This window comes from Otolemur garnettii, unplaced genomic scaffold, assembly GCF_000181295.1.
Source record: "Otolemur garnettii isolate 467f Iridium unplaced genomic scaffold, OtoGar3 scaffold00287, whole genome shotgun sequence".
NCBI lineage: Eukaryota > Metazoa > Chordata > Mammalia > Primates > Galagidae > Otolemur > Otolemur garnettii.
Window position 1 is genome coordinate 395169 of NW_003852682.1, and position 13103 is coordinate 408271.

Here is a 13103-nt window from a genome sequence, read left to right on the forward strand (position 1 = left end):
GTGGCTAAATGTCTTTATTTCTTATCTCTCACAGATTACTGTCTTTCATTGATTTATGTTCAATATCTTAGAAAAATTGTTGTATATATTCTTCTCTAACTTTAGGGGAAAGGATAAACGTGGTACTTTTTCCTCCATCATACTGAGAAACAGAATCTCCTGGAACACAATTTTTAATACCCCCTCGTTTTTTGCAGTCAAAAATATGGAACGCTGACAAATTTGCATGTCATCCTTCAGCACGGGCCATGCTAATCTTCTCTGTATTGTTCCAATTTTAGTATATGTGCTGCGGAAGCGAGCCCCCCCCCTTTCTTTTTGCAGTTTTTGGCTGGGGCTGGGTTTGAACCCACCACCTCCAGCATATGGAGCTGGCGCCCTACTCCTTTGAGCCACAGGTGTCGCACTTTACTACCCCTTTTTAGCAAGGTCGTATTCAGGCTGAGAAAAAGAAAACAGGAAACAGAATCTGGAACAGTGTTTCAAGAACAAAAAATTTCCTAAAATTCAAAAGATAGTCAGGTAAGACAGTCGCTCTTTTCCTTTTGTGCCCAGTTGTGATGCCTGACGCACTAACTGTACAGATGAGAATCTGAGTCATCTGTCTGATGCTCAGTATGATAGAGGAAAAGGTACCACATTTACCCTTCCCCCCTGAAGCTACAAAAACATAGACAACAATGATTTCCAAGATATTGGACAGAAAGAGAGTAATCTGTGAGAGACGAGAAGTAAACACACTGAGCCTCATGACTGCATCAGCTTGCTGCAGGGAGAGGTAAGTCAGCTCCCTGGGCCTTCCAGAGGCAGGAATCTGCCACCTCCGGATAATGAGGGTTTATCTCAGAGACCCTGAGCTCTCTCCTCTAAAGGTACCTTCAGGTCATCCAGTCTGTTGCCAGTTCCGCTAATGTCCACTCGTGGGCACAAAGTGACTGTTGCCTACAACTTCGACAGCCTGACCCATGAGGACAGCCTCTCTCACTTAAAGTCTCTTATTACATGTGAGAGACAGTAATGGCATCAACCCCACCAACCTCACACCTCCCCCTTGCTCCTCCTTATGGTTCCTGTACTGGGGAGGGCATGGAAACTATGATAGTGTCTCAGAGTCAAGACTCAGAAGTTGCTGTGCAATCTCTAAACTTGTGTCCTTCAGAGAAAAACCTTGTTCCTCGGGTCATGATGGGAGAGGAGCCGGGTATTGGGGTAACTCACTGATTTGTTCACTTCTGAGCCTCAACAACAAGCCATAGGATCTAGCGATTCCAGTTACTTTTGGCCAAAATATCTGGGTATAATAACATAATTTACAAAAGTAACGATAGGTGGCTGTTGCTGACCATTTCACATGTATTCAGGGCATGGAACTCTATTCTTCTTCCATCACTTCGCTTCAAATGCTCAAAGAGTTGGGAGATCATGCAGTTCTAGAACCATTGTGCAAATACGGAAACCGAGGCCCTAAAGGGTTTCTTGACTCGTCTGATAAAGGATGCCCCTTCTGTGTGCTCCCACAGACCCGGTACTTTGCTTACCAATGCCCCAGTCACCCTGTATGGAATGGAAAAGGCTATCTCCATATCTCACGCAATAGAATGGGAAACAGCAGGGTCCAGGCAAGTGAGAACTCAGTAAGGAACCAGAAGGCCTATGGGCTATGGGCTTCCCCCTCCTAACTTTTTGTAGCTGAATTACTTTTACACTCAGATTCAGTGTCAAGGAAATGCAGATGACAGTTCCTGAGATAGTGCTTCTGAAAGTACTGCCTACACTGTACACAGCTGTGTACAGTGGAGACAAAAGCCGCATTTGAATTTTTGCCCTAACAACAGGAAAAGCACAAAGAGCTCGCATGCACAAAGTGCTTACGTCAGGCGGGGCTCCATTATCTCTGTGCATGCACTGCCTGATTTAAGCCTCACAGAGAAGATGAGTGCAAGTTTATAAACCTGTTACCAATTCAGAGTTAGGAAACGAGCCCAGGTGGAAATCCCTTGAAAGCCTCTTCCTCAAAATAAGTGTTTCCCAAACTGTGATGTGCAGATCATATCGTTCGTGGTCACAGAGTTGTCTCTGTTACATTGGCACACAGAAAGACAATATTTGGGGGTGTGGTCACAAAACGGCAGAACATCTAACCTAATATCATTTCAGATTTTTAAAGAGGGTAGAGTCAGGGATGAATACACTGAACAGCAGGCCACAGGATCTCGGGAGAGGTTTCTGGGAGGAAAAGCTACTGTGAGTGTGAAGAGGTCATAGGGCGAAATGCTTCGGGAAATGGATCCACAACAAAGGAGAAAGGGACCACAATCAGGGGAGTGGAAGTATATGAGAACCTCTGTCTCCAGTGGTTACTGACGGTGGTATCCGGTAACCCTGGCTCTCTACGTTCTCTCCGCCACCCTCTACCTTCTCTCTGACACCCTCCAGCTTTGCATCCATGGGCATGGTCCTCCCATTATCCGAGTCTCAGTTTCTTCATCCACAAATCGAGAATAGCAATAATACGTGCCCTGGAATGTTTTAGTGAACATTAAGTAAGGTAACACAATGAAGTATTGTTAGAGTGAGGGCCTTTGATCACTTTCTCCTTTTTCATTTTCAAATGTTTCATCAAAAAATGTTGTATAATCATAAAACGTTTTCATTATATGTTTTTAGGCTATAGATGTTTATGTTATAGTTATGTTTTTAGACTATAGATACTGTTTTCCATTTACTTCCATGATATGAATATTTCTGTTTAGCATATTTCAGTAAAAAGTCTTGTGATCTTTGTGGAAATGTGAAGAAAGAAGAGGTATCACAGGATGTCAATATGGCAGATACCACAAAGGTTTCTTATTTAACCCTTTCAGAAAGCACTTGTCAGAAAACAAATTCCCCTTCTAGTCTGGAGTTCATCCTATAGACGACGCGTGGATAGCCAGCATGGGAGTGGCCTTTGTGTGTCAGATGCCAAGTGTGCTCTTCTAATCTACTGAAGAGAGGGATATTTTAATTCCCTTTCCTATGGCATTCCAGAAGAGTCAAGCCCTTCTCACATTCTATTTGGCCCATGATAAACACTCAGTAAATATTTGTGGAATGAATGAACGAAGACATAAGAATGGATAGAGGAAGGGGTGGTCAGCAGCACCATGCTAAGGCAGTCCAACATATCAAATTAGCAATAGCAATAGCTTAAACTCTTCCAGGGCCTCCTGGATACAACTTCCACTACCCTGGGCCGTGCTTGGGTGGGCATTGTCAAGGTTTGCTGCAGGACCAACTGGCCAGCCTCTTTCTGGCTGTCTTATCCACTGTACCTCAAGCCATACATTTAGTCTGCTCTGAGTCTTGCTCAGAGATAGGAGTGAGAATCACCCATTTTGTAAGATTATGGCTTAAATCATATGCAACTGTACACGAACTATGTATGAACATTTGAACAGTTCCAGGGTAAACATCTAAATAGGCCACCATATAGGGGAACGGAATGAAACATGGCCAGCACTGTAGGAGCCCATCGTGCCACAGAATGAATTTTCCAAAGATGGCCACAAGAGTTATCTCCTGCCTCCTGTGCTGTTATAAAAAGCTGCCACCTCTACCACCATGAGTGCAGCTTAATCACCCTGCTTGAACCTGAAAGAGTTTGTGACTCACTTCTTCTAATCAATAGAGTATGACACAAGTGACTCCTCATGACTTCTGAGTATCTCCTTTACCGAAACAGTCTTGCTTGGAACCTGACTCACCAAGTATGCAACCTGAGTACTGTGAGGACTGCCATGCTGTGAGGAAACCTACGTCCATGGAGAGGTAGCAGGCAGGCCCTGTACTTGCCATCCTAGTCTTCCAGTCCTCTCAATGCAAGTACCATGCATGTCAGTGAATGAGCTTTCAGATGGTTCAGGCCCCCAGCCTGTCAGGCTTTTGCAGCTGAGGTCACAGACTCATGCGAAACAGGTCATACCCACTCTGTCCTTTCTGAGCTCCTGACATTGAAATGCTTATGCATACGATAAAATGCCTACCATTTTATGGACTAAGTTTTGTGTGGTTTGTTATACAGCAAGGGTAACAGTTACTACGTACATAGGACACGCTCCTCACTCAAGTCACAAAGCCACCATCCCTCCTGTGTAGCATTAAACCCTAACTGATCCTTGCTTAAACTTAGATTATTTTGTTGCATTTTCTCAGGATCTGTCCTGCCATATATCTGTCCCTAAGCGATAGAGTTTAGTGTTTTCTGGATGACTTGACAGGAGGGGATTTGGGGACCTCAAAACAGAAGAAAGGAGAAAATAGGCATTCATTGATAAGGTAGTCTGCCCAAGGCACTATCTTTACCCCGAACACAAAAACTGTCTTAGTCGTTAACATGACTGACAGAAGATGAATTTGAGGAATAGAGTTTAAGCAACTCCATACAAGTTATGTAGCCAGTATGTAGCAGACCCTGGATTCAAACACAGGTAGTGTGTTCCCAGAGGCAGAATGTGTAAGCACTGTGCTAATTGCCCTCATCAAAAGTGTAGGGGACCCTAGACAAATTTTCCCTGGACTACAGAAGCCAGAGACACCACCACCTTCTCACATAATCTGAGACCAACCACTTTCAAGAACCAAGCCTTCCCACAGCTAAGCTGTGCTTTATATAATAAACCAGCACACAACATTTCCTTTCAAAAATTATATGCTAATTTCTATATACTTAATACCTGCACAAGGTAGGTATTTCTAAAGGTTAAAGGGGGCATACACTGCACAGATGTCTCTCTCATTCCTGTCTCCCACCCTTCTTCCCAGAGACAGTTTCTAAAACAAAACTGAACAAAATATTCAACATCGTTTGGTTAACGAAAGCAATGAAGTAGGCAATATTAATGAATCTTAAAACATGTCCTATAAGAACATCCTAAGTAAACAACACAGCTACAAATACCTCCACCACTAAGTAGTGAACATGTGAGTGTCCACATAAGGCACACAGGTGCGTGTGCCCGCACACACACTTGCACAGAGCAGTCAATGGGAAACATGCTAATAAATGTTGACAAAACTGTTTGTATGTTGCTGTCCCAAATACCAGGTGCAAGAGTTAAAAGCAATCCTGTATACACTCTAGCACCCAAAACGTACAATACATAGACATAACCTGCAAGCGAGTTGTGAGAGCTGTACGGAGAATAGTAAAAGTGAGTGACACAAGGGATGACTTGAAAAAGTAGAGACAGGCTTGGCCTCCGTAGCTCAGTGGTTAGGGCGCCGGCCACATAAACGGGGGCTGGCGGGTTCCAACCGGCCCAGGCCTGCTAAATAACAATGACAACTACAACAACAACAACAAAAATAGAGGGGCGTTGTGGCCTGTAGTCCCAGCTACTTGGGAAGCTGAGGCAAGAGAATCACTTAAGCCCAAGAGTTTGAGGTTGCTGTGAGCTGTGACACCACGGCACTCTACGGAGGGTGACACAGTGAGATTTTGTCTCAAAAAGAAAAAAAAAAAGAAAGAAAACAGTAGAGACAGTCCCTGCTTAGTGGATTGCAAGACTATCCCTACACACAGACAAACGCGTGTTCAAGTTTTGCATCAGAAGTGAATCCGCTGAAAATCAGTGGAAGGGAAGGGAAAATACTGAGGGCGGGGGGTGGGGGGAAGCTCGGATGGACACATAGGTTTGCAGTCCAGAAACAGACTTCCTTCGCACATTACTTGTCCTTTTTCTTTCTTTCTTTCTTTCCTTTTTTTTTTTATTTTTTTTTTTTTACAGGGACTGTGGAAGCTCCCTCGAGGGGAGTCAGGGCGTGTTTCCAGTAGGGTGTTTGCGGCCCCAGTCACTGCTCCTTTTCGGCGGGACAGGCAAAGGCTACCTCCGTGGACGCGTTCTGCGAGGTCTTGTGCCCCTTGGTGGCCACCTCTTCCCGATCGCCACCGTCGACCTCCTGGATGACCACACTGCGCAAGGTGCCGGCGTCCAGGCAGTGCGGGGCGACGCCGTACACTTGGGGGTCAGAGACAGCTGCGTGGTGGAAACTGCACCTCGCACCTGCTGCAGAAGCTGTGCAGCGCCAGGTGAGTGTTGGATAGATAGGTGACCATGCTCTCCGCGCCCTGGACCAGCGTGAAGCGCGAGGCCGGGACCAGGAAGTGGCGGTGCTGCTGCTGCTTACACAGCCTGCAGCTGCAATCCACCACGCGTAGATCTGCGGGGCCCCAGGCCGCAAAGCGGACCGCGCCGCGCCGCAGTGGCAGCCCCGGGTGTGATACATCAGGCCCGGGTGTTGGAAGGTGGCCAGCAGGACCTCGGCGGCGCCCTCGCAGCGGAGGCCCCGCAGCCTCTTGAACTTCCAGCGCTCGCGCTGCGCGCCCATGTCCGGCTCCTAGGGAGACGCGGCGGGGACCAGCGGGTTCGAAAATGGCGCTCGGGGCAGCGCATCTCTGGGCCCGCCTCCTGGACTCCCCGCCACCGGCGCTTCTCCTTGACCTTCACCTCTTGGCGGCTGCCAGCTCCCTCCAGGCCACGTGACTCCGGACCCCCTGCCCCCCAGGCTTTGACAAGGGGGTTTCTTTCATCCTTTGCCGTTTCATTTACCTACATCAGTTGAAACGTGAGTCTCACATAAACGGGTCGTGTTCCTTACTGACCGCCAATGTCTGCCTTTAAATCATTTTAAATCTGTATTTAAGTTCATTTACATGAAGGTCATTATTGCTAGGCTACTGCTTAAGTCCACCAATTTATTATTTGTTTTCTTGTGTTTCCTTTGTGTCTCATCCATCTGCTACTCCTCTCCTCTCTTGCCTCTTGCCTTCTGTGGCTCACCTGAGCACTTTTACTGGATTTATCTTGGTTTTTAAAAAGTGTTTCTGAGTGTTTCGCTTTGTAAAGTGGTCTACGAGATTGCTGTGTGAGGTAAGATAGACATATGTGACTTACCGTAGTCTATTGCTACCCAGTTTTCATGACTTCAATGGAAGTGTGGGAACATCGGCCCCGTTAAGGCACCTCTGCCTTCCTCGCTTTTAAACAAAATTGCCTGGAGTGTCAGATGATTTTATGACTTTTGTTTTAATGCTCAAATATGATTTCTACAGTTCACAAGGAAAAGGATAGCCTAACGTACTTTCCCCACGGGTGTTTCTTCTTTCTGATACTTTATCCCTTTCTGATACTCCTAGAGTCCTTCTGCTACTACTTCCGTTCTCTTTTAAGCAAAGACTTTAGCCATTCTTTCGAGGAAGGTCTGCTAATGTTAAAATCTCTTAGTTTTCCTTTCTCTGAGGATGTCTTGTTTTCCTCTTTATCTGCGAGGTATGATATTGGTGCACGTGAAGCAAAAAAATCACAATTGACAGGAATTTGTTCTCAACACTTGGGGGGGCTCTTTTCACTTCCTAATGGCCCCTGCTGGTCAGACAAGAAATTTGCCTGGCTCAAAGTGGGGTTGGCCTATATAATCAGGGCCAACCCCAATTTTGGTCTTGCTGTTTTCAAGGTTTGTGAACTCCAGAAGATTGATGGTGATGTGTCTTGGAGTGGATTTATTTGTGGCGGTCCTATCTAAGGTTCACTCATTTTCCAGAATTTCTACGTTAGTGTTCTTCATCAAATTTTTGACATGTTCAGCCTTGGATTTCTGTACTGCTCTTTCAGCTCCACTCTCTTTTTTTGGAGACTGTGGTGATAGGGATGCTGGAAGTTTGTTATTGCCTTAAATTCTCTGAGGGTCTATTCATTTTTTTTTTTTTTTCAGTCTGTTATCTCCCTCTTGCTCAGATTGGGTAAAGCCTATTGGTCAATCCTCAGTTGTAACAATGGTTCTCTTTTGTCACCTCAATTTTAGTACTCTTGAACCCATTCAGCAGTGATTCCACATTTATGTTATGTTTTTTTCTTCCAGAATTTCCCTTTCTATAGCTCCTGTTTATGACTGAGATTTTGTATTTTTCATTTGTTTCTAGATTATTTGTAATGGGTTGAAGAAACATTTTTTTATGATGGCTGCCTTAGAATGTTTTTCAGGTGATTGACTGCTACATTGGATTCATCGCTATGATGGCACCACTTGATCATAGGTTTTCATTCCAACTGTGATTTCCCTGGCTCTTGATGTGGTGGGGTATTTTCTGTGGCAAACGAGGTATCTTGGCCATTACATTAGGAGTCTCTGGAAACACTTTCAAAATCTCCTGTTAGCTGTCAGCCACCTTGTTTAGGTTTGGCATGCAGATGCTGGGATTCATTCTCAGGTTCCGGATTTTCTAAAAGTTTGATTTTCATAGCATTCATGATGCTATTTTTGTCTGCTTGGTTTACCTGCTGACACAGGGGCCCCAGCTGTTCCCCGGTGGTGGTTCCTGAGAGGTAAAAGAGGATAAAGTCAAAATTTTATTGAGGTTTTGGGTTCTTCCGTAACATCCTTTTGTTGTCCCATGATGCCACCCAGCCTATCATACTGCATTTAGTTATTGTGCCATTTTAGGTTTCTCTTGGCTGTGACAGTTTCTCAGACTTGTTTGCTTTGATGACCTTGAGAGTTTCAGTGGCTACTCGTGAGACATTTGGTAGAAGAATATCCCTCAGTTGGGGTTTTTCTGATGTTTTCTCATGTTTAGACTGATGTTGTGAGTTATGGGAGTAACACTACAAAGGTAAAAGGCCGTTGTCATCTAACCATATCAAGAGTGTATAATACAAACAGCGTTTTGAATATTGAAGTTGACACCATCACCTGGCGGAAACAGTGCTTGACAGGTTTCTCCAAGGTGAAGGTATTCTTTTTTATCCCTTTCCACACTCTGCTCTTTGGAAGGAAGTCGTTAAGGACAGACCATACTGAACTGGTGTGGAGTTATACATCCTTTCATCGAGGCAGAGAGTGTGTACATAAATTGTGTGGAATCCTTCGGCATGGAAGATCTATCTATGCTTCTCCGTGCATTTCTTTATTCAGTCACTTATTTAGATCATCATACTTTCATGCATATTTATTTTAAACTTTAGTCTATGATCCAACCTAATGTCTGGGCACTAGCTGTGCTTATTGTTACCAGGGTGTAGGGTTGTCTAGGCCCTATCCACTAAAACAAGAAGAAAATACGTGCATGTGTACTAACCTGTGTATGTACACATCTCTATAAAGATTATGATACGCGACCATGAATGAATACCTCTAAGAAGCTAAATAGGGATTCTCATGATGTCTCCACCTCTGTTCCATCACCACATGGCTCATCCTTGCCCCTGCCACTTTACAATCTCTATGTACTTCTCACTCCAGGGGTGAGAAACCTGCTTCCCACCATCCACCATCCATTTATTGATTGTTCATTTCCACATACTGCATAATGGTGTCAGATTCCTTAACCTGTATCCACATGGGCAGCAGGTGGAAGGTGCATGTGTACAGTTTCCTTTGTCTTTAGCCTTACAAACTTCCTTTATTTTCAAAGTTACTTAGATCAGCACATTTTACCTCCCACCTTTCAGTGATGTGTTTTCATAGGTGTGTGCATTTGTTGGGTTAGATATTTTTGTCACACTCTACATTTCATCCTGCTATCACCCAACCTCTTTAATGATGCCTTAACATTTTGAATATGTTAAGTTTCACTCTGTGTGCTGTAAATGTCTATGGATTTTGAGAAATGCTTAGTGCCATGTAACCACAGCAAAGTCCCTCACTCTGTCCTCACAGTTGCGACCTCATTTAAACACAATTACCTCCCTAAAGTCCCACCTACGAGTACCATCATCACGCTGAGGGTTAGGCCTTCAAGATATGAAATTTGGTAGGACACAGATATCCAGTCTGTAACACACACACACACACACACACACACACACACGATAGTTTCATTGCCCCACTTATTCACTTCCTCCTGCAGTAGCCCCTTCCACAACCCCCACCCACATCCCCGCCACCTCCTCCTCATAATCCTTCCGACTGAATTTCTTTTTACTAATTCTGGATTTCTGTTTTATTAAGACATGCGTTTTGAAGTCAACTGGGCAAATACTTAGTGGTGGGAATGCTGCATGGATTGGCAAGAATATGTTGAATTTTGTTAAGAACTTATCAAACTGTCAAACTGTCTTCCAAATTCAGTGGAACAAACAGACGTCCAATTTTACATGAATGAATATTCCTGATATCCTGCATCCTCAGCAGCGGTCAGTTTATCAGTTTGGGGGTATTAGCCATTGTATTAGATGTGTGGTGTTATTTAATTATTGCTTTAATTGGCCGAATGATATTAAACGTTCTTCAATCTACTTATTTATCACTACTATATCTCATTTGGTGAGGTGTCCGAATAGACCTTTTTCTCATTTTTAAATCGAGTTATCTGTTTTTCTGTTTTTTTTTTTTTTATTATTTTAAGTTCTAGCAGTTCTTATTGGAGGCGAGTCTTTTCTCAAACATGTGGTTTATAGATATTTTCTTTGGGTCCTTAGCATCTTTCTTTTGTTCTTAATGATGTCTTTGACAGAGCTGAAGTCTTAACTTTTAATAAAGTCCAAACCATGGCTTTTTGTTCATGAATTATGCTTTATGATTTGGGTCTAAAAACTCGTTAGCAATGCAAAGACATGTTAATTTTTTTCCTATATTTTTCCCCTGGACTTTTATATTTTGAATTTATGTATAGGACTTTGGTCCTTTGCCAGTTGATTTTTGTAAAAGTGTATGATCTTGGTCTAGGTTAATTTATTTTAGCCACATGGACTCCGCAAATTTCTGTAGCACCATTTATTTAAGAAGCTATCTTCCTCCATCATATGTGCCCTTGTCAAAGATCCGTTGAGTGATATCTGCATGAGTCTATTATTGGGCTTCCTATTCTGTTTCATTGAACTCTGTGCTTATTCCACGTCAATGCTACTACACTGCCTTGGTTACTCTAGCTTTATAATAAGTCTTGAAATCAGGTATTAGGATTTTTGCAAGCTTGTTCTTCTATTTTATAATTGTTTGTCTATTCTAGCACCTTTGCTTTTCAATACCAAATTAAGTGGCCATACCATATTAAGAGTCAATGTTGATATCTACGTGGAGATTGCTGTGATTTTGATTGGGATTGATCAGAAACATTTCTGATGTTTCTGTAGATAAATCTGGAATGAATGGAAATTTTAACAATTATGAATCTCCCAGTCCACAGACATGACATATCCTTCTATTTCATTAGATTTTCTTTGATTTTCGTTTTTTTTTTTTTTTTTTTTAATAAATGTAGTTTTCCACAGGGAGATCCTACGCACAATTGTTGTAATTTATACCTAAGCACTTAATATGTGGGGGTGCTTTAATCAGGGATGATTTTTAAAAATATCTCATTCTAACTGCTCACTGCAAATATGTAGGTAAACGATTGTCATTAGTTTGAAAATCTCATTTATTTATTCGGCAGGTTTTTTAAATTCTTTGGCATTTTCTACATAGATGACCCTATGCAAATTTCCTCTTTTTTGCCTCCTCAGGTTTTAGTTGAGCTTCTCAGACATCCTCTCTTAGCATATGGACGCTACTGCCTGTGGTAGTTGGTAGGTGGTTTTAATAGTTGCCATGGACATTACAATATGTATATTTGCCTATCACAGCCCCCCTAAATAACACTATACCACTTAATGAGTGGTACAGGTCCCGAATGAGAGAGTATTCCCACTTAACTCCGTCTGCCTCTGTCATTTATTTATTTATTCATCTGTATGCCATAGTAACCCAATACACTGCTACTATTATTTTCAGCCAACATTTATTCTTTCGATCTTGTAAGAACAAGCAACAGAAAAGATGTCATTTTACCTCCCTTTGTTCCTTCACTGACTCTGGTCCTTTCCCCTATGTAGATTTAAGTGTCTGATCCAGGCATCCTCAAACTATGGCCCACAGGCCACATGCGGCCCACCTAGGACATTTATCCAGCCCGCCAGGTGTTTTTGCTGCCGCTGCCTGTCCTGCTTAGCAGCCGACTCGTCCCAGGGCCCACAGTCCAGCCCTCCAACGGTCTGAGGGACAGTGAACTGGCCCCCTGTTTAAAAAGTTTGAAGATCCCTGGTCTGATCTATACTATTTTCCTCCCAAAGATTAAGTTGCTCAACTTTCATTGGTCTGAGAAAGTTTTCATTTTTTGTTCACTTTTCAGTGATAATTTTGCTGGATATAGAATCTTACATAGGTGATTTTTGTTTTCATTCAACCCTTTAATATTTCAGCATACTCTCTTCTTGGCATGGGTTCTGATGAGAAGTCAGTTGTAATTCTAGTCCATCTTCTTCTGTAAGTATAGGGTGATTTTAGCCTCCGGCTTCTACTTACCACATTTTCTCTGTCTTTATTTTTCTCCAGGTTAAATATGATATGTATGTATAGATGTGAGTTTGTGTTGTGTGCGTGCGTGTGTGCATGGGCACCTGTGTGTGTGTGTGTGTGTGTGTGTGTGCACGTGCACCTATGTGTGTGTATGTGTATTTGGTAATATATGCTGCTTGATATTTGCTAAGATTCCTGACTCTGAGGTTTGTCATCTCTTACTAATTTTGACAGTTCTCAGTCATTACTGCTTCTAATATTTCTTCTGCTCTGTCCTCTCTGTCCTCTTTCTCTGGCATTTAGATTAACAGGTCAAACCGTTTGCGATTTTCACACAGTAGGATGTTCAATTTAGGGTTTTTTTCCATCTTTTTTTCTCTTTGCATTTCAGTTTGAAAACTTACTGTTGACCTAACAGTTATATGTCAGTTCACTGATTCTTGCCTTGGTTGTGCTGAGTCCAGAGATGAGCTCCTCAAAGACATTTGCAAGCTGCGTGACAGCGTTTTTATTTCCTTTTAATTCTTTCTCAGAAGTCCCATCTCTGGGCTACATTACCCATCTGCTCTTTCGTACTGTCCATTTTTCTGCTAGAGCACTTCCTGTACCAATCATACTTATTTTATGTTCCTTGCCTGACGGTTCCAACATCAGTGTCATGTCTGGGACATGTTCTAATCCAGGGGTCCTCAAACTTTTTAAACAGGGGGCCAGTTCACTGTCCCTCAGACCTCTGGAGGGCTGGACTGGGGGCCCCGGGACGAGTTGGCTGCTAAGCAGGACAGGCA

The 13103-nt window shown here is 43.1% G+C and overlaps 1 non-coding gene and 1 pseudogene across 1 annotated transcript; both read right to left on the reverse strand.

The window, feature by feature from the left end:
• Nucleotides 1-199: 199 nt before the first annotated feature.
• Nucleotides 200-305, reverse strand: LOC111722605. The gene has a single exon (XR_002771354.1). It is a non-coding gene; the product is annotated as a U6 spliceosomal RNA (small nuclear RNA).
• Nucleotides 306-5832: 5527 nt separating this feature from the next.
• Nucleotides 5833-13103, reverse strand: part of LOC111722601 — a 25899-nt pseudogene continuing 18628 nt past the window's right edge.